The 26,071-nt window shown below is 44.4% G+C and overlaps 1 protein-coding gene and 1 pseudogene across 1 annotated transcript in view; both read left to right on the top strand.

The window, feature by feature from the left end:
• Positions 1 to 26,071, top strand: part of MEIG1 (meiosis/spermiogenesis associated 1) — a 203,140-nt gene that overhangs the window by 39,548 nt on the left and 137,521 nt on the right. The gene's annotated exons all lie outside the window — the stretch shown is intronic.
• LOC146855254 (uncharacterized) lies at positions 20,405 to 22,119 on the top strand (annotated as a pseudogene).

Below are 26,071 nucleotides of genomic sequence, written 5' to 3'. Positions count from 1 at the left end.
TCCCGGTTCCTCCCTTTATAGGGCGTGTTTTCCTTGAGTTATGTAACAGCTCTCCTGTTTACATAAGGGCGTGTTTTCCTTGAGTTATGTAACAGCTCTCCTGTTTACATAAGGGCGTGTTTTCCTTGAGTTATGTAACAGCTCTCCTGTTTACATAAGGGCGTGTTTTCCTTGAGTTATGTAACAGCTCTCCTGTTTACATAACCTCTCAACCGCTAAGCATCCTGGGAGATGTAGTCCGTTTTCGCTGGTTACCGTTTTCCTCCCCTCGCATGACAGGAATTCTTGACACCATCTCAATCCAGAGCTGACTGACAATAATTCATTTTTCATCTCAATATCCCATACCTTCCCTTGGCATTGATTTAACTTGAAGAATCAGCCGTCCGTTCAACTTTTGTCCTGAAGTAGACCCTTATTTACACCCCCCTTTAATGCTCCAGTCAGGGTCGAAACGTCAACGGTTTAAGTTGTCCATACTTCAATAGGTCTCTCTGCTTTCAAATCAATGTGGATTAATTGTTGAGCTTGAGACACTTGTATTATACTTTGAAATTGGAGCTTTTTTCAAATCCGTTACTTGTAAATATATGTCCATTGCGTACATTGTCACTTATATGTACAATACACTGATCTTGTCACTTGGGCACTTTATTCACCTTGTCACTGCAACTAAGCGTCACTTGCGCCGCTCCATTGACTGAATTACTAGACAGCCTTTTCTTATGGTAATTTTTGCATTGAATAGAACTCTTTGTATGAAGCTTTAAGTTTAAGTAAATGACTCTGTCTTTTGTAATTATGAATGAATTTGGAAGTTTATTTGTGTTCTAGCGCCATCAGTTGATGAATTGCTTTACATGAGTGTTGAAAATCACAAAGAAATTGCAATACCCGACAGAACCATTGTTGTTTATAATATACATGCCCAGGTTCTGAGGGATACTGGGTTACCCCTTTTCGTTTTCCAGTTTTTTATGATATTGGCATGTTGCACAGGCACAGTATTATTAATTAATCACGTTTGCACGTTCATTTGTTTGATTTTGCTGCCCTGATAATTTGCTACCATGATAACAAGTAGGGTAATCATGAGTTCCAGGTCCTCGTTCATTCCTCAGCAAAACCATTCTGCATTTATTGCTTTTGTGCCCCAAGAAAATAGCTGCTCATACCAAATAGCCCGTTCCCCTTCTTGAGGCTTTGTAATCGTGATAGAGGACTGACCAGATTGAGATCGATGATGTAGTTGCCTCCTATATTGGGGCACTATGGATCTGATCTGGTAAATTCTCTCCTTCATTTGGGCCGCTTAACAAGGAGCAGCCTTGTGTCTAAAATTCCGGTTCCTTTTTTATTTGGTTATGTAAGCAATCCGTTAATTACTGAATATATCATCTAATAAGAATAGAATTGCTTGCTATATATTCTTTTTATTCTTCCTACCACAAAATGCAAAAGGCTACTGATTATATTTGATATAATCTATATTTGTAAATGTATTTTTCGGATTAAATTTTTTTTGATGGTTTGATTTTAATATTTGTACTGCATACATTGTTAAGGCTTATGCTGCGAACAATAACAAAAAACAATATAACATGTTGCTTGAGTTATGTTTCCGTTGTTCACAAAGCAAACATCTTTATGCACATAAGTTTCTTAAAGATTAAACCAAAATATTAGCCTTTTATGTATGATCCACTGCTGTTGCCATTTGACACATGAGGGCCATAGGGCTTAAAGATTATACAAACTCTTTTGTTGCTTCAATCAAACCCCCTCACAATTATAAAGCTCTTAGGATTAGAAAACGTTGTTAACAAATTAAAAAAATATGTTGTACTGTGTCAAGTGTGTATTTTCTCCCTTTCGTGTTCTGGTATTGGGTTCGGCAGTTCTTAAAACCAGCTTACATAGCTGGAAGCATGCAAGAGGCTCTGTCCAGGTGAACCCAGTGGTTACCTTGCCAAATCTTCACTTCCACATGATATTTTATTTAGTGCAACTTTAGAATCACCCAACTCAGATAAACCCATGACTTTTTCAAACTATAATCAGTTATATCCTTGCGCTAATTTATATAAATGCAAAACGTATAGCACACCCAAGGTGTTTTGTTTCGATCTCATTCAAAAGAATATTGGTGCTTGCTTGGAATTTTGTGCATCGGAAATAATTCTGAAGTATTGAGAGAAATCACAGAAATACATGACCTCTATGACCCTCCTAGTAGTTCGTAAGAGGACACTTTTTAACTCATCTGCCCGATACCTATGGCATAACTTCATACAATTTTTAAATATGTATATCTTACAAGTATGTACTTTCAGAGCGTAAATTAGGGACAATCAAGTCCTTCTATTCTCCATCATCTTCCGAGAACTATTTACAACGTTTTTCTTTTCCTCCACTTTGTTTTGAGTCATAACTACCTACGGTATCTCTGTTCTGCCCACGCAGGAGTGTAGACAGGCCCAGTCAACTAACTTCTTTACTCTAGAAATTCCAGGACCAGCTCTCCCACTTCACGCATCTATCCCGCTCTCTTTTTAGGTCTCGCCTGACCCAGCGCATGCGCTGGTCTGGCGAGACTTATTGAGAGGGCTCCAAAAAGTGCTACCAGGCCAGCCTAGAGCTACAGTTCATGTGTGCGGGCGCACGCGCAGCGCTTTACCGCGATTACTTTCACTTTCGCGGCCGCAGGGCCGCTTGGCATAGCCAATAGGTCTCGCTTTTGGGACCTTATAAGTATTTAGTTATGCAACTGTTGCATAGCTAAACACTTATAAGGTCCCAAAGGCGAGACCTATTGGCTATGCCAATGCTTGTTTAATATCTCTGCGGCACTAAACAAGGGATTTTCTTCACCAAAGGTGGCAGTATTGGTTCAAAAATCAAATTACACACTTTCCCTGTAGCAGTGGAAAGAAAACTTGCAACATTCATGCAAGAAATTGACTTAACTCGTCTCAAAAACACCCGTGGTTGCTTCACCTAGGACTCTGCTACATACACAAGCTTCAGCGTCCCTGTGTGCAGAAAATAATTTAAGTGCCTAACAATTTTGCAACTGATAAAAGGAATGTCGTAATCGGCTTTCCCTTATTACGTGTACAAGGCTTCATCAACTAAGTTGTCAATCTTTTATAATTGCAGAATATGGAACCAATCCGCTAGCGACTCTGGTTCACTGTATATTATAGAAATACATCCTAACCGCGCAGAGTTTAGGTGGGAGTACACTAATTCTGAGTGTCAATGTTTTACTGATCATTTGCATTTTTTCTTTGTATGAAGCAAACTACATTACTCGGAGACAATGAGAGTGTCTACATAAGCATGCACTACTGGATATCTGTTTTTATTTGAAAAACAAAAATTACCTTTGAAGTTATAAAAACATACTGGTTAGACACCCTTCTCTTGGGCCTCAGCTGTACACCCTCAAAACCTGGCATCTCCAACAAGTAGCTCGTGAGCTCCTAGTAGCTCTAAAGCTACCTGTAAGTAGCTCTCCTATGTGCAGCATAGCCTACTGACATAGATATGTTTGCTTGGTTGAATTAATACGTGTATAACAAAATTAAATAGCGTGTGTCTGAGATGAAAATGTGTGCTTTTTCAGAACTCATAAGCTGATTTATTTGGAGAAAAAATGGTTGAATTTCTAAAGCATATTTAAAGCTAATATTTGTTTGACAAATCATGTGGCGTAGGGAAGCCTTATTACTTATATAATTACCTTAGGGCCAGGGACATGCACGTATTGCCGGTGTAGAGGCATTCCAAATTGGTAAACCTTTTACTACATTACTGCTGGCAACCCTTCCTGATGCACTGAAGTGATTACTGCTGACAATCTTGCATGGGGTGGCCACTAATGTAATCTTGCCTGATGTGGTCAATATTACACCACTAATATTAGTAGCTTGGTAAGATTTTCATTGAACATAAGTAGCTCTTATTACTGTAAACGTTGGAAAACCCTGCCCTAAACCACTCAAAGGTAAACTGTTGCTCATTTCTACTTAACATGAGTCAAATGCCCCTCACAAGATACATAACAATTCTTGCCTTTTGTCTATGATCCACTTTTGCCATATTGTTATTTTGCATTAACACTCTTTACAAATGTGCATAAATTGAGGCCGTTGGCAACAGTGACTTTCATGTATTTGACATTGTTAATTCTTGTCATTACCTGGATGCATGTGCTGAAGGGAAATTATTTTCCTTACTGTTCTCCATGCTGCCAGTTTCCCATATAATTTACTAATACATGTTTAAGCATACTTCTTTGCTTTATTGTATATTACCGCCATTTCTACCTGTCTTTTATTTCATAACACTTTTCCACTACCTTCCACAAACCTCCACGTTAATGTACCAAATCAGTTAACAATGTCAAAATATTAAAAACAAACTTTCTGTACAACAACTCTGTCTATAACATGTTAACAATTTGTAAAAACAAAAACTCATTATTTTGGATTGGAGATTATCACTGCACTGGTGGTCCTTCTTTTGTTTCAACGACCTTAGTCTGACAACTGACGAGCATACGATAAGACCAAGCTCACCTCCTGCACAGACCTCGGCGTCGGCCATTTGAGTCGGAGCTCCGTGCCTGGTTTTTGGGCCCTCGCTCTCCAGGCGCTGTCTGGTGGTGGTGTGCCGCCTGATTCCACTGGGGGGTTCGCTCCCCTCGGCCGTATTGGCAAGCGGACTTTTGCCTAGCATTGATGCGCATTTCCTGGACTGTGACAGTCCTTCCTGGAGTCCTGAGGCCGTGGAACCCGGTGCAGCACATGAATTGGGCCCATTGTAATCCTCCACACCTGCAGGCCCACGGATCGGCCCATCTTGGTTGGGTGTGGGGGGCTGCTCGGAGTGGGCACCTCTCCTGCTGCGGTGTCTCTTGCTGTGAGACAGAGGTGGAGTCTTGGAGGGGAGGCTCTTGGGTGAGTGCAAGCTGGAGGAAACGCGGAGGGCCCCCTGGACTGATTGGGATTTGTGCAGGGCTTCTGGCCTCCTAAGGGGGGTCAGTCTGTCATGCCTGTATTGTGAACACTCCGCTCTGCTGGGCCTCACTGGAACTGCCGGAATTGCCTTGGTGGGACAACCGATCGCAGGAAACATCTAGCCACTGCACCTGCTGTTTGTCGGAGGAGCAGCTCAAGTGGGGGAGCAGCCAAAGAGGGAGAGCACCCCCTCCTCCCCCTGACCGACTTGCGGAAGAGATGTTCGCTCTTTGCTGTATTTGACAGCTGATTCTGCTCCACTAGATGCATGGTGTTATGAGGGGGAGAAGCCCGGCAGGATACTGGTTGTTTACTAGGCAATATTTGCCCGCAGCTGTAACCAGTGGTTGGTAGGAGATTTGTCATCTATTCTTAACTGTATTGTTTGCCATTTATTTCCAGCTGTACATTTGTCCCATCAATCTACATTGTAGTGTTTGGATTAAGGGACTTATTATTTGCGGGCCAGGGATGGGGAAGCAGGTCCGCCGGTATCCTTGATAAAGAGATTGAACTGGCTTAGGATATCTTGCTCTTCCACATTGACTCACCCTTCTGAGTTGCTGGGTTGTGGTGGCTTTTTTTGTTTTTGTTTCCCTTGATGATAGTCCCATCGCTTTTCCGCTGATTAGGCAATTAATTCCTCCTCCCGTATATTACCTCCTGTGCTTCGCCGCAAGAGAGCTCTCCTCAGTGCTTCTAAGGGTAGGCCCCAGGGGAAAGTTTGTAAAAGGAGGAAAATAGGGGGGAAAAAGATGTCAGCCGAACTCGATCAAAGTGCATTAACAAATGAGCAAGTTCCACGCTCATCTCGTTACCTCAATATAGAACTTTTTTCTTAAACATTTAAATAATGGAGCTCATCCATTATCGAAGGAGAGGATTAAGATACCCCATGAGCCACCAAGTACTTCGGATCTAGCAACAGACGTACTGTGCTCAGCAATGGATGAAGCACAAACAGACAATTTATTGGAGTCTTCTACACAGGCTACAAGTGCGATTATAAGCCGAGACCCAAGACTGTCTTCTTCACCTTATTTAGATATCTCTTTATCATCATCAAGCTCCAAGGATTTTGATCTTTCACAGAGGAACTGTAGAGAAGACTATTCAAACCAAACTATTCTTTCACCCTGCATGGCTCTTCTGGTAGGGGAACCAAATTCAACTTTTGGATCCCAGGGAAGGTCAATCCCAATCCAGCCTACAACCTCGTCATCTTTGTTGGATGTAATGCTGCTTATGCAAACTACTCTACATGGTATCCTGGAAGCATTGTTGTCGATAAGGACAAACCAGGTGGACCAATCAAAAGTTCTGCAGGCAAAATTACGATTACTAAACCACCAGCTGTAGTAATGGTTGCTGAGCCTAAGGGAGGCCATGGTATTATTACAGGGGAAATTGAAGGTCAAACAGTTTTGTTTATATTTCCAAATGTCCTATGCTTGTAAGGAAAAAGTATCACTGTTTACATCCTTTTAAATTTACCTCCGGGTATAGCTGTACACTGGGCAAATACCCGGAAAAGATTGTCTTGGTCTTATGCCTAAGGTGCAGGTAAAAAGAAGGTGTTGAGTACTCTCTTCGGCTGCTAGACCCACCCCAAATTAAAGGCTCCAATCTTGCTCGTAGTATGGTGCATAAGTTTCAGATTTAGAATAAAGCTCATAGAGAACTACCTTCTGCGTTTGAATCTTTTCCCAGTTCACAACCAGGGCCTACAGAGCTATTGATGGATATTACTCACCAGGGGAAAAAAGCAAAGAAACTTCGACCTTTAAACTGCTAAAAAATACTCCATATATTCCACCAAATTCCCTCCCTTTCGGGGATATCTTCGCTGGACTTAACTTCAGTTGGGTTTCAACATGGCGAACAAGGCAGAGAAGTCTCAAAAAGTTTCCTTTATCTTGCCTTGTATTGCGCAGTTAGTGCTTAAGGCTGAGGATGACCTAGCTAAAGCAGGTCTACAAGCTCTCTGTCCATTAAAAAAGAGCCCTCCCCACTTGTCCCCCAGTCGAGCCGTACTCCCCCGCCACTTTAAACGTACATGGTGGATTAACAGCCACCCAAAGGGAGCGGTTAATCCAAGGGAATCCGCCTGTAAGGCCCGACCATATTTGGCAAAGCAACCAGCCCCCAAATTATCTAAGAGTGGTCATAGTAAATACTAGACCATCCAAGCAACCTGAGCAATTAGTATGGGGTCAGCATCATAGGTTCTCTTCCCTACAGCATTTTGTGCAGGATTGCAACTGGAATATTAGGCCCATTTCCCCCTAGAATGAGGGGTCCTCTCTAAACCTGAGAATCCTGAGCTGGAATATCCATGGGTTTGAACATTTGAGGAACAGTGGTGAACTGGAAGAAAATCTAAAAACCCTACCTACCATCTGGTATTCCTTCAGGAGTCCTTGCTTAGAGAGAACCAGGCAGTAGAAGGTTTTATGGTACTGAATAGCAAAGGCCAGATCTGGGGTAAGGGGAAGGGGAGAGCAGCTGCAGGTGTCCTGACACTAGTTTCCACTAAGGTGATTAAGAGCTTAGTGGAGGTTATAAATGTGTCAAGTGGCTTGCAATTCTCAGTAGTTCAATTGAGCTTGAGTAATAACATTCTTAGATTCTTCCTTCTTATAAATGTCTATATTCAAAAAGAAGATCATCGACAAATGAAAAGGTGGCTGGAATTATTTGAATCTTCTTTTCACCACCTCTTAGCAAAATATCCAGAAGCAGTCATTATAATGGCCGGAGATGTCAATGCTCGTCTCTTCCCCGAACAGCTGGACCTGCAGCTGAAGGAAGTTTTGGAATCTTATAACATTCACCCAGCACAGTTTTCTCCTGGTGTCATCAAAAAGGAGGCCAAAGTTTTGAGTCAATGGTTGGCGAATCATCTTCTGATTTATTTGAACGGACGACTTAAAAAGTATTCGCCAGCAGCAGCTACTTTCCGGCAGGGCCAGTCCTCAGGCCCTATTGACTATATATCTACGTCTTTTTGGCATTTCAGACTTTTTCAGATTTTTGAGGTGGCAAAGTATGAGGTCAGTGACCATTGGGCAACTACTGTAGTTCTTGACTTGTGCGAGCCAGAGTCCGCTGACAGGGTATTGCCTCTAGGAATATCCTATCCACGTAGGCTCTCAACACACTTGGACTCCATTCATCTCCAACAGTTAGCCGCCCTCCAAATAGAAGAGAAGATGGATACCCCCCACAAATATGTTGCTGATGTCATTGTGTAGTACAATTGAATTGTATGCCAAATTTTGGGTTGTATTACAGTAAACATTAGGGAGAAGGGTATGTGCACAAACCCTCGCCCCAATAGGGGATGTTGGTTTGATTCCGCCTGCCAAGAGCTGAAGCGATTGGTGAGACGGAGCGCTAGGCACCAGCCAGGCTCTTTAGCCTCCCAGGAGCTCGCCAAGCTTAAACTCCAATATAAATCTCTTGTGCAGGAGAAAAAAGATGCCTTCTACCACAATAAGTGGGAGGAGATGCAGGGAATTATCCTCTCCAAAGATCAGCAAAAGATTTGGGCTAAAGTTAACAAGTTTAGTGCCCCAAAAAGGGGTACCCTTGTTTTTTATGATCCCGGAAGAGCAGTGGGCTATTTATTTGACAGACCTGTATAGGGGCTGTTCTGGTTCAGATAGATTCCAGAGATTTCCTAGGCTAAAACTCCCAGTCACTTGCATGTGCATCTGCAGAAAATCTTCCAGGGGGGGCAAATTTTAATGTCATCACCACCCTCCGACATGATGTTGCCAGGTGGGGCATAAGAGACACTGGGGCGCAGGAGGAGCCACGGGGGGCAGGAAGCAGGCCGCATGTGATCTCATACACGATAGGGTTGTTGTGCCACAGCCATCTCTTTCTTTAGTGGCCTTTGGTAGATATCATTCACACCTTCTAGCAGTTGGCAAAGAAAAAAGCAGAGCTCAGCTGCAGAGAGGAGCAGCTCTTGGCCAAAAGTGAAAAAGCACAGGGTTTAGAAACCTGATGCAAAGGCTTAATGGAAGAATGAAGCTGCCATTGTCTGGTTAGCAATTTCTAATGTGTTTTTATGTCACCACTATTGAATACACCACATTATTCATACACATATGATCAAGGCAGTGAAGGCACTATAACTGCATTATAAAAAAAAAACATGTAGTGTCAGTCTGCATTTGGTGTTAACGTGCACAAACGAATGAGAATTAAAATATATGACAAATGTATTTATTTTGGAAATGTATTAACTTAAATATTGAATTACTTTCCAACAAACTATACCTATTTGCTGGTCTGACCACAGTGCAGTACTGATGATTTCCTCCCCCCAGCTATAGTTGCGGATCATAGATCCCCTCACCCGCCTAATAAAACTAGAAACTGGAAAGGTATTTCAGCCGACGCCTTAACCAACACCCTAAAAAATATTCCTTGTATAATTCAAGAGGATTCTAATCTTGGGGCTGGGGCCTTTGCGACATGGCTAGAATCCACAGCTAATATACTGGCACCTTTGAAATCATATACTCAGAAAAAAACGCCATCCCTAGCCCCCCTTTATAATGACAAACTCAGACTATTAAAACAAGCCTGCCGTTGCTCTGAGCAAGCCTGGAGATTAACCCTAGAGGAAACTGATCGAACTTCATACAAAGCTAGCATTAAGGAATACAAATAAGCATTAGTGGAAGAAAAATCCAAATACTGCACATACATACAAAATGGAAAATTCATCATCCATAAAAGAGTTATTTAAGCTGGTACAACAGCTTTCATTCTCCCAACCCATAGCAGAACCAGAAACCTCACAAGCATCCTGCGACCAACTGGCCATCTTGTTTCAAACCAAAATCATGGATATATATACTGGCTTAGATCCACACCTTGGAGTGTCCACTATAACACCGGCACCTAGCAGCCTTATTGAGGGGGCACCTCTGAGCCCTGTAGCGAGAGTAGAGGTCTTTCAAAATTCTCTGATCTCACGCCCCTTCTTGTTGCACAATATATTTTGAGAACGCATGCGGGTTCACCCATGGAGGCGTGTCCACCAGCAATTCTCCATATAGCTGCAAACACATAGCAGAACCTCTCTGTAAACTAATGAATAATATCATTCTATCTGGAATGTATCTTCATAGTTGGAAACAGGCCATCATTAGGCCACTTCTAAAAAAAACTAAAAACTGTGGATGAAGGAAAGGGGGTAGTGCTGATTCTCTACAAATTACAAATCAAATCAAATATATTAAAATAAATAGAATAAAATATATTACCATAAATAAAATAACAGCTGTTCTCTTCCAAATTGGAAAATAAAACACATAAACTTAACCTGGATAACTGTTGCAGGAACTGCAAACATGTACAGTCTTGCTGAAATTTAACAGTCACATTTTTCAATGAGTAGTAGTTTTATACAGTTTCTATTCACTGGTTAGTGTACTGATCTCGAAAAAGGAACTGTAAACGTCTGTAGTCATTAGCAAATGTATCAATTACTTTGTCAATCAGCTGTTGTTTGTTTTCATCAATTTTTGCTCGATGTATGCTCATCATGCGCAAACTCGATAAGCGATCATCTGCCATTGTCGACCTCAACCAGGTTTTCATGTTCTCATTGTGCTGAAAGACCTTTCCACTGTGCAAGTGGTCACTGGTAATGTAAGAGCAATGAGAATTGCTTGCTTGACTGATGGGAATAAATCTGTGTGTTTTAGCAAATCCAGAAATCCATTGTCAAGCTGCTCATCCTTCGTGGACCAGATCTGAAACCATGTGACTGTTTCGGGTTCCAGGTTTTCAATGTCGTAAATTTCTCTGATGTTTGCAACATGGCATTTGTATTGCTCGAGTGTCATTTTTGCAATATGTATTGGGTAAAGTGAGAACAAACTCAAATTTTTCTTGTTTTCATTGCCAATCCGGCTTTCTAATGATGCGATGATAGAGTCCATGTATGGCACATAGATAGACTGGCGATAGTATTCTTCCACAGAAGAGGAACCAAAATTAGAACAAAATACTTGCCGGCCACACTGTCTGGGAACACAAAGTTTGATGTTCAGTTTTTCTGCCACTGTTTGAACGTTTGTAAAAATTTCCTTAAATTGCTCTTCTGCTTTTTGTCTGTGATCGCGGAACACCGTCAGAAGGTCTTGCATGTGATTACACACCTTTAGGATATCAAGTTGAACAGCTTGGAGAGCCTTGCTTACAGATTCCAATCTTGATGAGTAATCTGAAATTATGGACAAGGAAAAGAGAAAGCTCACTGTGCTCGAAGAACATGAACATTTCAATTGATATGCATCCTGGTGTGCTTTCCCTGATGCTGTAGTGCCCGATAAGCTTAATTGCTTAAAAGTCTCATCAAAGTGTGAGCAGTGTGAGCTAAAAATTCAAATGCTCTTGTATTTTGCTGTCCATCGTGTTTCACTCAGCAATGGCAGATTAGGAATAAGAGATCTTCTTTTTGGACTCTCACGGAAAAACCTGATGATGGCTTTCACTGTGCCAATAGAATTCCGTATATCAGGAACAGCATTCAGGTCATAAACAACCAAATTAAGTTTATGTGCAGCACAATGAGCAAAAGCATCTTTAGGATATTTTCTCTTTATTATGGCTTGAACGCCACCTTCCTTTCCTGCCATTGTAGAGCATCCATCATATCCTTGGCCAAGGAGTTTTTCTAAATTTAATCCAAATTTAGAACATGTATCCATAATCCTATTTGCAATTGAGATAGCATCCATTTCTTTTAAGGTTGCAAATCCAAGGAATTCTTCTCTTATGACAGCTACGGAGAAACTTGTTGTGTCTACAAAACGTACTCCAAGTGACACCTGTTCTTTTCTGGATATGTCAGCACTTTCATCAGCAATGATTGAAAATCCATTTGACCTATTGACTAAGGATACTAGATCTTCTCTTAATGTTTCTTCACATAATACAATCAATTCATGTTCAACTCGAACTGATGTATAACGTGCATTAACTGCTGCATTTTCCAGATGGTTCTTTAGGATCACATCTCCTGCTTCAATGCGAAATTGGTACAGACTTTGCACATTTCCGGTTGTACTTTTTTTCCCACGTAAAGTAATGTCATGTGTGCCACAAAATAAGATGGTTGACAAAATTGGAAATAACTTTTTCCGATTTTCTTCAACATGCCTTTTCACAGTGTTGTCTATTTGGCAAACAATACTTGTTTCCGGTCTCTTTCTGATCGCCAAAAAGTGAGTTGCATCCACTTGTGCGTTTTTATGCCAAGATAATAAGACATGCTTGTGTGCACTTTCATGGAAGTCTTTATATTTAGTGAAAGGCATAGTTATGAATGCTCCTTGAATCCCACGATGAACTGGCTGTGGAAAAATTGTGCAAAACTTGCAAATTGCACCATTCAGTTGTGGAGAGTAGCTAAGCCATGGTGAGTATTGATTAACCCACACATGAAGGAAACGGCGTGTTCCACCTGAATCCTTCTTGAAGTCATACGTTTCTGGAGCAGTATATGTATTTATTAGAAGATTGTATTTTACATCAGTTTTTTGCTGAATTAAAATACAATCCAATATCATTTACAGGAGCATCAACATCATGGCTAGATTATGTTGGAGCTAAAAATGGACCTGCAGAACTGCTTGTGCTTGGTTCTTCTGCCTCCTCCTGTTCACCATGTCTAGATTCTTTTCTTGCTTCTATAATATCAGATTCTACATCATCCAATTTCCGTTTTGAAAAATACATTCAGATGTCCATTTCTAAAAAGAAATGGGGATCATTAAATACTCTGCTGAGCTCGTCACCAGGCTGGCTGTATTGAATAAAATGAGTTGTAGATGAGCTGCATGAAGTTGAAAATTCCCTTTAAATTTCTCCCGCAAGGGCAACCAGGTTTCCTTGCATAATCCATTAATATATATAGGTAAGATGAGATTTGTGAACGTTAAACAACTCACCAACAATGCACTATTTATTGAATAAATACAGCCCTGTATGCAGTAACAGAAAGTTGAAAAAGGAAAGTTTCTGTGTGTGGATATATATGTACACACACTGATGCAAACACACATTATATATATAGATTTCACTTGTCACAGCACCAGACTGCACGCACAGCAGTTGCCACGGCAGTACCAGATTGCCCCCAAAACACTTGCCACGGCACCACCAGCAGCTATAAACCCACATCACTTGCCAAGCGCACCTTGGTAGTGGCACTGGATAGCATCCAAATCATTCACCAGACATAATCCCACATCACCAGGTATAACCCCACCACACTAGATAATGAATCATATAACCCCCAATGTCCCCATGGTGGCACAAAATATAAACCCACTGCTTTCATGCATGAATGCTTTCTCCTGCTTTTGTCTCATTTTTTCCGGCTCTGTCCTTCCTCTCCCCCAGTTTTTCTGATTGCTTTCTCCTGCTTTATCCCCAGCCTCAGTTCCACATTTTGTGATCACGTGCAAATCAATTAATGTCCCCATGGCAGCCCGCATTTACTTGGCTGCCGGCCCACCTCCCGCTGGTCGCTGCTTGCCCCGCTGAACTCTGTTGCACAGATCCCCTCCTCTACGACTCTATTTTTCACATTGTTTTGCGCAGTTCTATGTAGTACCAACGCCACCCAAAGGTATTGGAGCGCTTTACATTAGCACCATTACATTAGCACCAGTTACTTTTTTCTTGTGCAGTTTTAAAAAACGCCAACACTGCCCAAAGGTATTGGAGCGCTTTACATTAGCACTAGTTACTTTTTTTGTACAGTTGTAAAAAACGCCAACACTGCCCAAAGGTATTGGAGTTCTTTACATTAGCACCAGTTACTTTTTTTTGTGCAGTTTTAAAAAAATGCCAACACTGCCCAAAGGTATTGGAGCACTTTACATAAGCACCAGTTACTTTTTAGTGAAGATTTATATAGCGCTGCCAACAACCAACACGACCTAAAGGTATTGGAGCGCTTTACATTAGCACCAGTTACTTTAAACACATTAAGTTTTGCTGACACGGCGAGATTAAGTGATTTGCCCCATTTTTGGGAGTGTTTCTCATGCTTTGTCTTTTTTTTTTAAATGCTTTTTCCTTCCTCTCCCCGTTTTTCTGACTGCTTTCTCCATTCTCCTGCTTTTGCCCAGTTTTTTCACTGCTTCCTCCTTCCGTTTTTCTGAGCATTTTCTTATGCTTTTGCCTTATTTTTACTGCTTTTTCCTTCCTTTCCACTCTCCCCGTTTTTCTGACTGCTTTCTCCTGCATTGCTATGTTTTTTTACTGCTTTTTCCTTAGTCTCCCACAGTGTTCTGACTTCTTTAGCCTGCTTTTGCCAGTTTTTCCTGCTTTTGCCTTGTTTTTTTTACTGCTTTTCCCTTCCCTGTCCCCTACCCCCACCCCCCATTTTTCTGACTCTTTCTGCCCTGACTTTTACCTTCCTCTCCTAAAAGTCTCCTTCTTCTGTTTTCTACCACGTTTACAAAACCAGGCTGGGTTTTCTGTAAAACATACAGGCTGTCAAAAAACCCTAAAACTTTAAGTTTTAAATTAATCTAAATCATCTGAACACGAGGCGCAGGACTGGACAGAGGGGCTGCTTCTCTCTCTGAACTCTCTCTCCGTCTGACTGGAGGAGCCTGCGCAGTGCACTTGCTGGGTGCTAAGTAGGGCCGGGGCAGGTCGGAGTTGGACCATGATTGGTCCAGCTCTCGATTTTCTACATGTCAGGCAATGGGGCGATGTGGTAGTCAGCTATCATTGGTAGAGCTCAGCTACCCAATGACAGTGCTGCCTGCCTCGCCTACCTGCAATGACACCTGAGCCTCCTGGTGGCTGTCCCATGTGATTGGTAGCTGAGCACTATGCTAAATGTCATTGGTAGTAGCATAGCGCTCAGCTACCAATGACATGAGTCATGTCAGTGACGTCACATGACGCTCGTCGACGTCGCAACCTGGCTGGTTATGCATGGCACATGGCTGATGCTCTGCTCGCCTCCGCAAAATGGCGCCGTGGCCCACTCGCACCTCCCGTCAGTAGTAGGTGGTACTAGGTAGCAGTGTAGCACTAGCTCCTTATGTGTGCTTGACTGAATCACTGCCCAGTACTGCTTATTACAGCCCCGGGCTCCGGGAAGATGCAGCAGCCCGCCCGGGTGGCCGCCACTATTTTTGGTAACTTGAACATCGCACTCCAACAGCCCAGTAGTGTGTCACTGGGCTGCTGGAATGCTGTGCCAGCGTTAAAAAAAAAAAAAGAATGGCGCCCGGGCCGGCCACTGCCCGCACCACGGCTCACCGTGACCTTCACCAGACCAGACTGGGCTGCTGGAGTGCATTACAAAAAAGAATGGCACCCAGCCGTTGCCCGCACCACTCCACGGCAGTGCCAGCACCGCACCACAGAACGGCCCACACCGGAGATCTCCAGGGGGGCAAGTGCCCCTCCTTGCCCCCCTCCCTCCACCACAGACGCCCATGGTCACTTGGTTTTCCGTTAAGGAGGTAAAAGCTGTTATTGAAAGAGTAAAGCTCTGCCGTGCTGCTGGCCCCGATAATATCTCGGCAGTAATAATTGAGACTTCCACGATTTATTCCTCCCTGTTTAGTTGGATTGCCAAGTCTGTCTTTTACCCTTCTTCTTGGAAGGGGTCTATAGTAAAACCTATTTTAAAAAAGACCCCAAACATTATAGATTTAGTAGCTTCCTAGATATTTCACTAAAGATCTTCTCTAAGATTATTTTATCCAAACTAGAAGACTGGGCCCTTGAATCTAAGAGAATACCAATAGAATAGGAGGGTTTCCGGGAGGGTCATTCCACTATAGATCATTGTTTTGCATTATGGGCCATTATACGTAAGTCAATGAAGGTAACTCAAAGGCTGTGCTGTTGTTTTGTAGACTTCATGACAGCTTTTGACTCTGTGGATAGGGATATCCTTTGGGGGAAACTTGCTGCCTGGGAGCTCCCGTTAAACCTCCTGAGTGTACTCCGATCCTTGCATTCTGGTAATTGGGCTCAGGTGGAGCTAGATAAGTCAGGTCGGTTATCCCAAAGAGTCTCCATTGAGAATGGCCTCCGACAAGGGTGCGTTTTAGCTCCACTGCTTTTTAGTTTATTTTTAGCTGACCTTCCTGATTTATCTCTCAATCCAAGTCCTTTTCCCCCAAAGTTGGGAAACATCATATTGACTGCTTGCTATACGCAGACAATTTGGTATTACTGGACTGTATTTCAATTGGTCTGCAGAGGAAATTAGATGCTTTATCAACTTATAGTAAGCAAATCCAGCTCTGCATCAACTTGGAAAAGACTAAAAGTTTGATTTTTGAGAAAAAGGTAAAGAAATTCAGTTGGCACTTGGATACACAGGAGGTGGAGCAAGTTGACCAATTTAAATATATGGGTCTGACTTTTAGGAAGAACCTGAACTGGGACTTGCATCAGGATGATATTAAGCAGAAGGCCTTATTGCAAGCCAGCTGCCTATCAAGGTTTAATAGTGGTTTTGGGGGGCTCTCTCATACTCCACTATTAAAGGCTTACGAAGGGAAGATTCCCACAATGGGTCTGTATGGAAGAGAGGTCATTTCCCTTGATCCGACATATAAATGGGAAGGATTAGACGGGGCAGTACTTTGAAGGCCTTCATTCCTCCCCAGGGCACTATGGTACAAGCCATGAGGAGAGAGTGAAAGTTGTCTTCCTGGAGCCTGATGGCCTTCACTCAGGCCCTAAGATATTTTAACACACTCTCTGCTGATGATGAAGTGTCCAAAGTTTCCAAACTGTGTTGGGTTGAGATCCAAGGTAGCGAAAGAAGACGGGCAAAGAATGTAAGAACTAGACTAATTACCCTTAGGAACCTCCATACAGATGTTGGTACAATTACATCCTGGTATCCCTTTCCAGGCAAGCAGGTATTAAAAGAGTCTGTTGCCTTGGTGTCCAAATCCAACAACTTTTTTCCCCTGAGCAAGAAACAATCTATCAGCTTTTCACTTCCTACTCTGGGGCAGGATACTGTCTTTCCTTATTTGTTGCAGTTATCAGATCTAGGGTTGTGAAACTAAATATTAAGGGCCAGGGTGAGATGTAATCCAAACTACTCATCCTGCCCAAACAGGGCCTGGGTCCAGGATAATAGTGGGCTCTGTCCCTGCCCCTTGAATTTTAAATGTTCCTTGCTCCATATATTAATGGATTGTATTTTTTATTCAGCAAATCGAATTAAGTTTTTAAGACCTTTGTTTTTTAAATATGGTACTCTCCATAGGGGGAAAGCTGTGGTAGTTGTTATCAGAAATGTGCTATTTAGATGTGGCAGTTGGAATTGCTCGTTTTTACGGTCAGTTAAATATACTTTTATAATGAATTATAATGTGAGGGGGTTGCCGGGTAGTAACATGGGACTTTTTATTGATTTTAATTGTTAACTGTATTTTTAGAATGTTTTATGGACAACTGTTTTAATAAACTTATTTTCTAAACCTCAAAATTAATTACTAGCCAAATCCATTACTTTCTTTTACTTTCATTGGATTTCTTTGTGATACATCAAATACTACTCTGCTTGTGCCACTGTCATTTTTGCCTACAAAATAAAAGCACCTCAATTGATCCACATATAATTCATTGGATTTTATCAGAACTCCATAATAACAAATTTGTTTGTGATGAGTCCCATACATCAATATTTGTATGGCAAGTATGCAGTCACAAAATTTCTGTTTGCTTCCTAAGTGAAGGGCTGGGTGGGGAACCTGGCCCTCATTTACCCCTATTTTGCTTGCTTCTACTTCCACTTTACTACTATTTTTCTTTACTTACAGAACTAACCACCACAGCCATTCACTGTTTAGCTGCTGCTCTGCATCATGCAAGTTCACCTTCTATTTGGACTTCTCAATTAAAAAAACATTTGGTACACACAGAACCTTGCTGATAACATCAATATACCTGTACTATTATTTGTACGAGATAGAGGGGAAATGGGGATACAGCCCTGATTCAGTCTCCAGCATCCCACCCATAGCATTTTAATTAGCATACACTTCACTGCTGTTAGGCACCCAGTCTCCACTATACAACGTTTCATCAACAATACAAAACGTATTTCATTGAGCACCCAGTCTCCACTATACAACGTTTCATCAACAATACAAAACGTATTTCATTGATGGTACAAATTTTCTCTGACAGTTAGACTAGATTGCAGTTCTCACACATGTATCTTGCTGTATATGACTTTTAAGTTCACCATTTAAAACACAAAATGTATCTTTTGATTATGTTTGGCCGATCGGACAACTTACAAGAGTTTACTCAGCCAGTACCACAGACTACTTAAAGACACGAGAAGGATTGTCCTAGCCAGTCGCATAGAAGCCAGCTCCAACCCCAGTAAAATACTCTTCAACATTGCCAAGAAGTTCTCCAACCCCTCTGAAAACATCACCACACCCTCTGTGACAATCTAGCTGACTTCTTCCGTGATAAGATATCCACCATCTACAGAAACATCAAACCCCAACCCACCTTCGCTGACACCCTAGCCTCCTAGACCCTATTGACACACCAGCTGACAGCAGGATCATTGTCTAGAACCAGCGCACCTTGCAGAACACCGCCAACATCATGCATTCCGTCCACTCTGGATCTCCCACTGACCCCTGCCCACACCACATGTTAAACCTTGGCAACAGCATCATCAGCAGCAAGCTAACAGCCATCTTTAACACGTCCATCAGCTCAGCCACATTCCCAGACAACTGGAAACACGCAGAGATCAAACCCCTCCTCAAGAAGCCATCCACCAACCTCAACGAGCTCAAAAACTACTGACCAATTTCCCTGCTCCCCTTTCCTGCCAAAGTCCTTGAAAAGGCCATCAACCACCAATTCACAGAATGCCTAGAGAACAACAACCTTCTGGACGAATCCCAATCCGGATTCAGAGCCATCCACAGCACTGAAACCGCCCTGATCGTGTCACAGACGACATGAAAAAACTCCTGGACAGAGGAAACTCAACCGACCTGATCCTCCTCAACCTCTTGGCGGATTTCAACACGGTCTCCCACCACACCCGAATCAAAAGGCTCCTTCAGATCGACATTCGAGACGATGCCCTCAAATGGATCATTGCAAAAAGAACAATTGATGGGCAGAATGCAGAACAACGTCATACATTCACACCAGTACAGAGATCTGGGCCTACATCCATCGTTTTTTTGCTCCCTATGCCGTTACCCAGCCATAGCAAATCAGTCTTGACTCTGCGCCCAATGGGAACAGTCCAGCCCGAACTGCCAGGCCAGGTCCTTCCTGGACTGGAAACAAGCATCCTAGGACCGGTTTCAGGGTTTCACCGCTCATCAGCCAGGATAGCTTGACTCCAGTGGCACAGTAAGCCCGGGACCCACGTCTGGGCATACCCAGAGAAAGCCTTACCTGGCAGGGGAGACACCACTATCACCTGCCTGCAGTACCTCTAGTTGCCACTAGAGGTCACTGTTCTGCAAAAGAGCTACTTGGTGCTTTCCGCACACAAATGCACTTTTAAGTGCTACTGCCGGAGCTTTGCCTGCTGAGGACACCTGCTTTCTGGACCTGCCTGCCTGCCTTCCTGCTGGGGACCACTGCCTGCTCAAGCTGTCTGCCTACTGGAGCTCCCTGCCTGCTGGAGGTGCTTAACCTGCTGGGGCTGCCTTGACTGCTTGAGCTACCTGGCTGCTGTGGTCTGCCTTCCTGCCTGCTGTGGACTGCCTGCTTGCTGTGTATATATATATATATTTTAAACAACAAGGGAACCCAAAGGTAATGGACCAGGGACCTTGGGAGTTAATTATTCTAGACAACAATGGTACCTAGAAGGAAGAACTTTTGAGAGCGAAATGAATATAGACTCAGTCGTTACTATATTGGCTTGACTTGCCCAGCAGGGCAGAGGTCTAATATTTACTTTTAAACAATTTTAAAAACAATTAGTACAAACAGTACATAAAGTGGGACACAAGCCTGTGTCCTACTTAGCCATGAGGTACAAGAGAGAGCGGTGAACAACAGGAGGCTCAGGCAATGCTAATTGGTTTGTTACACATGAGTATACATAGAATTGTGAGGCACAAATCACAAAAAACACCTTTACAAAGAAATAAATAGCAGTTTTTCGTATAAGGTGTATCAAGGTGTTGACGGCGTTTCGAACCGTGGAGAGAATGAGCGGTTCTACCTGCCTGCGTCCTCCACCCACCCAAAGGGGGACCCAGTCTACTGGCTTGAGTATTACCTACCTGCTGCCAACTCCCTGAGGAATCCCTCTTCTTCTGGGCACAGCACAGCAGAACAACAGCATGATGAGCAGAGCTCTGAATCCATGGTTCCACAACACCACAAAGCTTCGGAGGAAGGTCCAATCAGATGGCTCCACACCACTTCTGAGCAGGAAGATCTTCACAGAACTGCTGGTAACAAATATTTCACAGCAGCAGAAATCTGGTGCATAATGTTGGATGCACCCAAAGGCACCTACCTGCTTACATTCATGTCTGAACAAATTTGCAGAAGGTATCGGCAGATGTGCTGGTCATGACGGAAAGAGAAACCTTTCTCTGACTTACACCTGGAATGCCAGCTCGTGCTGAAGGTTAAGAGAATGAGCGTGCACATCTACAACCCACACAGCAATATCGAAGACCTGACAACCTTCCTATGCCGCCACTGCACCGTGATGGATGAACCCTCCCGCAACCTGGACAGTGACAGCATCTTGGATGGTAAATGAACAGTCATGGCAAAGCTGAAGGAGGACCCATCGGCCCCAGAAGAATCCACCCCCCCTTCCAGCTTCTCCCTAGGGCGCGACTCAGGATACCTGTACAACGCTATGCAACAGGTGCAGCAAACCAGGCCACACTGGCAAGGACTGCACAGCGCAAATATGCAAGAAATACAAACTAGAAGGCCACATGACAAAGACCTGCAAAGGAATATGTCTCATTACAACAAATGTGTTTTTCATGCAATCCATTACAACGCAGTTGTTACAACGACCGCGTTGTTTCAACGCGAACCATTACATCGCAAGTTGTTACAACTACTTGCTGTAGGGGGGTGCTGGACTTAGAAATAGTATTATTTACTATTCCTACTCCAGTTAGTGCAACAGCAGGGAAGGTGTTGGACTGTATATCCAACACCAGTGCGCCCCCTACAGCAAGTCGGTGAAACGACTTGCGATGTTATGGTTCGCGTTATAACAACGCAGTCGTTGTAACAACCGCATTGTAATCAAATGCGTTGTAGCGCATTCGATGTAAAGGCTGTTTCCCCCTGCAAAGAGGAGACCCCATGCAACCTCTGTGAGGGTGTGGGCCACTTCTTTAAAGACTGCCCAAAGAGAGCCAAATCCTATTTCCAGGCTGCAAAACCTCCCTGGAGAGACAGACAGGTGTAGGCTGACGAGACCAGGTCTCCAGTCCCAGCCCCACGGCGGGTCAGGGGAAATGGGAGAGGGAAGGGCTCCAAACAGGACAAACCAAAGCCCAACCAGGAAATTGCCAAGGCCCCGGAGCTACAGACACCCGAAGACACCCCACCTGCCATCCCTGAGCCAAGGCAGCACAGTGAGCCAATGGAGGCCCACACCCAAGCTGCCGCTGCGGACCAATGCGAAGGCACCTGGACAAAACAGGAGCTCAGGAAAAGGAGGCTGAAAAATACAAGCAAGAGACACGTGAGCAACCACAACAACTACTCTGTGCTTGAGGATTCGGAAGAGGAAGAGTAGTCAGAAAAAGAGAGCCAGGATGACCAACTCGAGCAAGTGTTGAAAGTGCTAATGGAGATGAGGGCGCTGGCAACCTCCATGGAAGCGTCCCCACCCCCGTCGCCAGCAACAGTGGAAGAGGAAGAGACCTCCATCGAGGACCGAGAGCAAGACGTGCCTGCCACCTTGGAGGAGGTAGATCCCATGCCCAGCCAAGAGTGTGGACCAGCCATCGTGCAACAGCAAGCAACAGCTGCCCAGCAGAAAGGCCCAGCACCAGAGAACCAACAGCCCTGTAAGTAGCCTTGTCACTTGTATTTGGAACCAATTGGTCTTACTTGATAATTAGTCTTTAAGTATTAAGTTTAAACTCTTAAAAACGAATGAATGATGGCTAATTCATCATTATTTACCGTAAATGTCAGAAGTATTAGAGACAGGAGCAGATGTGCTAGTACTTTGAGTTTTCTTGCCAGCCAGAAGTGTGATGTGTACATGATTCAGGAATGATCCATCTCCTTTGCGACATCATACAAGCACTTAGAACAGCAATGTACCCTAGGGCCTTCCTTCTGGTCTGGGGGGAACAGCAGTAGGTGTGTAGGATGTGCTTACCTCTTAGTCAGAGGGAGGCGTTTCACAATGGACTCGGTCACCTAACTGGAGGGTGGCAGGGCTCTTGTCGTTGAAGATTCGAAAGCAGGAGAGCCAGTTAGACTTATCAATGTGTATACCCCTTCTGACGTAGGCGAGCGACGAGAGCTGTTTCTGCGCCTCAGGCCACAGCTGGTCACCTCAAGAACAATTTTGATGGGTGTGGATTTCAATGTATTCTAGAAGCAGGTGGACGATGCGGGGCCAGGGCTTGGGAAGGATTGATTGATGATGCTTCAAAACTACTGTTGGAGATGGTGGGCGAGGCCTCACTGACAGATGTTATTGGGTCCATGGGGGCGAACGCCAGGAACTTCACCTGGAGTTGCCCTGATGGTTCCTTGCACTCCAGGATAAACTTCATCTTTACCTCTCAATCAGGAAGATCAGGCAACTTTCAATGGTGACAGTGCATTACTCTGACCACAGAGCTATCCACTTTCAAGGGGAACTGACGGGCATGTTCCTGACAGGTCCATGTACTTGGAAACTGAATAGCTCTCTGCTGGAGAAAGAGGGGGTGAAGGAAATGAAATGAAATGAAAAGTAGATTTATAGAGCGCGGTTGCTGCCCAGGGGCGTCCAAGCGCTAGAGACCAGAATAGAAATAGCTTGACAGAGGTAACTTGCTGAAATTACTGAGGGGGGTTAAACAGAAAAGTCTTCAGCTGTTTTCGGAAGGAGGAGAGGTTAGGGTTGGATCTAAGATGAAGAGGGAGTGAGTTCCAGGTCTTGGCGGCATTATAGGTGAACGTCCTGCCGCCCGTCCTTGCCTTTTTTATTCTCGGAGCTATAGCCATAAAGGCCTGGCTAGATCGAAGGTTTCTGCTGGGTTGGTACTGTTTTACTAGGTCGCGGGTAATCATAGGACCTGTGTCCCAAAAGGCCTGATGGGCAATACACATGGCCTTGAAGATGATTCTCTGTCGCACTGGTAGCCAGTGCAGGCTGATCAGACCAGGTTTGGCTGATTGTCTGCGTGGGAGCTGTAACAATGTGCGGGCCGCACAGTTCTGCACTATCTGTAGTCTACGCAAGGTGTCCTCCGGAGGCGCCAAGGTAGAGGACATTGTTGAAGTCTAAGCGGGACTGTATCAGACCCTGGATGGCCACCTGCTTTGCCTCCATAGGTAAAAGAGGGAGGACTTTCTTTAGCATCCTAAGAAGTCCGAAGTAGGTAGCCGAGAGTTTTGTAGCCTGGATGTTAAATGAGAGGGTCTTGTCCAGCCACACCCCAAGGCTCTTAATATTGTCCTTGGGTACTGGGGGGGTACCTAGACAAGGAGGCCACAAGGAGTTGAAGAAGGTGGGGTTTGAGGGGCCCAGGAGCATCAGCTCCGTTTTGTCCCCATTGAGCTTAAGGGATGAGGAGGTCATCCAGCCCTTTAGGAGGAGCTGAGGGAGACATACATCCAGTGGCAAGCCATGAAAGACACCCTCCAGTCCACAGGAGAATGGGTCAAAGGCAGGATCCAGGATTGTTTCAAGAATGTGGGCAGGCTGGTTGCAAGGGAGAGAAAGAAGGAATTCAGTAGACTACAGCAAGAGCTGCAAGAACTGCACGACCTCCAACTCCGGGGACAGGACATCATGAGCCCTCTGGAGGAAGTCAAGAAAGAGCTGAGTGAGCACTTTCATGACGAATCCTGGAGGATCATTATCCGTTCCAAGGTGGAGAACCTGGAGAAGGGGGAGAAATGCAACTCCTTGTTCTTTAGGAAAATCAACTCTGCACACACCCCTCTGGTTCAACTGCGCAATAAGTAGGGAACCCTCTGTGACACCAGGGAAGATATTGGGAAGGTTGTGACAGACTTCTATGGGGACCCCTACTCACAGAGAAGAGGTCAGGGGGATATCATGCATAAATGTTTGTCTGGTATCCCAAGAATTGTTTCCCCAGCAGTGAGAGAAGCCCTTAATGCCCCCCTCACTGTGGAGGAGTTGCACTTTGCAGTTAAATCCTTCAAGTCAGGAAAGAAGCCAGGTAGTGACGGTCTCCCAGTCTATACCTCACTAATGGGACCAGACCTCCTGCAGCTATTTGAGGAGATGGAGAGGGAAGGAATCATGCCCCACACTCTAAGGAGAGGAATGATCGTGCTCTTGTATAAACATAAGGAGGAGAGATGTCGCCTCAAGAACTGGCGCCCCATCTCTTTCCTGAATGTAGACTACAAGATCCTGGCTAAGACACTGGTAAATAGACTGAAGGGCGCCATAGGAGAGTTAGTTCACCCAGACCAAACCTGCAGGGTCCTGGGGCACAGATAGCCTGGCACTGATCAGGGACACGATCCAGTACATCACAGACTGCAAGATCTGGGGTGCCCTAGTCTGTCTAAATCAGGAGAAGGCATTCGACCGCATCTCCCATGAGTTCATGGAGAGGGTACTGCACATCTCTGGGCTGGGGGAGCGCTTCTGCGGCTACGATAAAATAATGTATCTTCTGTTCAGTCATTGTAAATGGTTGTAAAACAGACCCCTTTCCTATCAGGTCTGGGGTAAGACAAGGCTGCACGCTCTCGCTCCCTCTGTTCGTTTTGGTTATAGAGCTACTCGCTGAATACATCTGGAAGAACCCGAACATCAGAGGGATCCCGACACCCGGCAACACGAAGAAAGACGTCAAGTGTGTGCTGTACATGGACAATGCCACCCTCTTTTGTGCGGAAGGAAAATTGGTCCAATCCCTGCTGGAAGCATGCAAGGACTTTGGCATGGCATCAGGGGTGAAACTCAATGTGGACAAATCGCAGGCGAAACTCTTCGGGCGATGGGACCTCTGCAACTAGCCTCTCCCCTTCCGTATCAAGGCAGGACTGGCTAAGATCCTCGACGTCTGGTTTGGAGGAACAGGGGCAGCTACAAAGACCTTGAATGAACGCCTGGCCAAGGTGAAGCAAAAACTGGAGTCTGAGAAACTTGAGCATTGAAGAGAAGGCTCTGGTGCTCAGTAACGACGCACTGTCCGTGCTGCAGTATGTGACACAGGCCTCGCCAACGTAGCATGGGCAATAAACAGCATGGTCTTCCATTTTGCCTGGCACTCGTAGATGGACAGGGTTAAAAAAGGTCAGTCATGCACAAGTAGCACCACAGAGCGGAAGGCAATCCCCGACATCCCGAAAATCCTCAGGGTCTTCTTTGTGTGTGGCTGTGTCCGAATAACCCTGTCAAATGTGTACAAGGACCACTCCGCCTACAAGGTGTTCTGCTTTTTCCTTCTCCCAGTGTGCAGACGACTGGGGTGGGATAAGTGGGAGAACGTTGTGACATTTAACTGGGACCTCCCACGGTACTACATGGAGGTAGAAAAGTTTGTGGAGGGATTTGGGCTGAACTGTGTTGCTCATAGCCTTTGGAAGCCCAGGAAAATCCACAAGCTCATCAGGACCAGGGACACCACAGGACCAGTGAGCGACCTGCCACCGGCAACGGCAATCCTCTCCAACTTTGACCAACAGACACAAAGACATTGCATTGATGGCCATGAAGGGGGGTATGCCTGTGAGGTCATTCATGCACAGCAGGAGCCGATTCCCGCACAGGAACTGTCTGTTTTTAGTTATTTGTCCCTGTTTTTATTGGGATCAGG

Source organism: Triturus cristatus, chromosome 4_1 (genome assembly GCF_964204655.1).
Source record: "Triturus cristatus chromosome 4_1, aTriCri1.1, whole genome shotgun sequence".
In the NCBI taxonomy this organism is placed as follows: Eukaryota; Metazoa; Chordata; class Amphibia; order Caudata; family Salamandridae; genus Triturus; species Triturus cristatus.
This window is presented reverse-complemented; position numbering and strand designations above follow the sequence as displayed.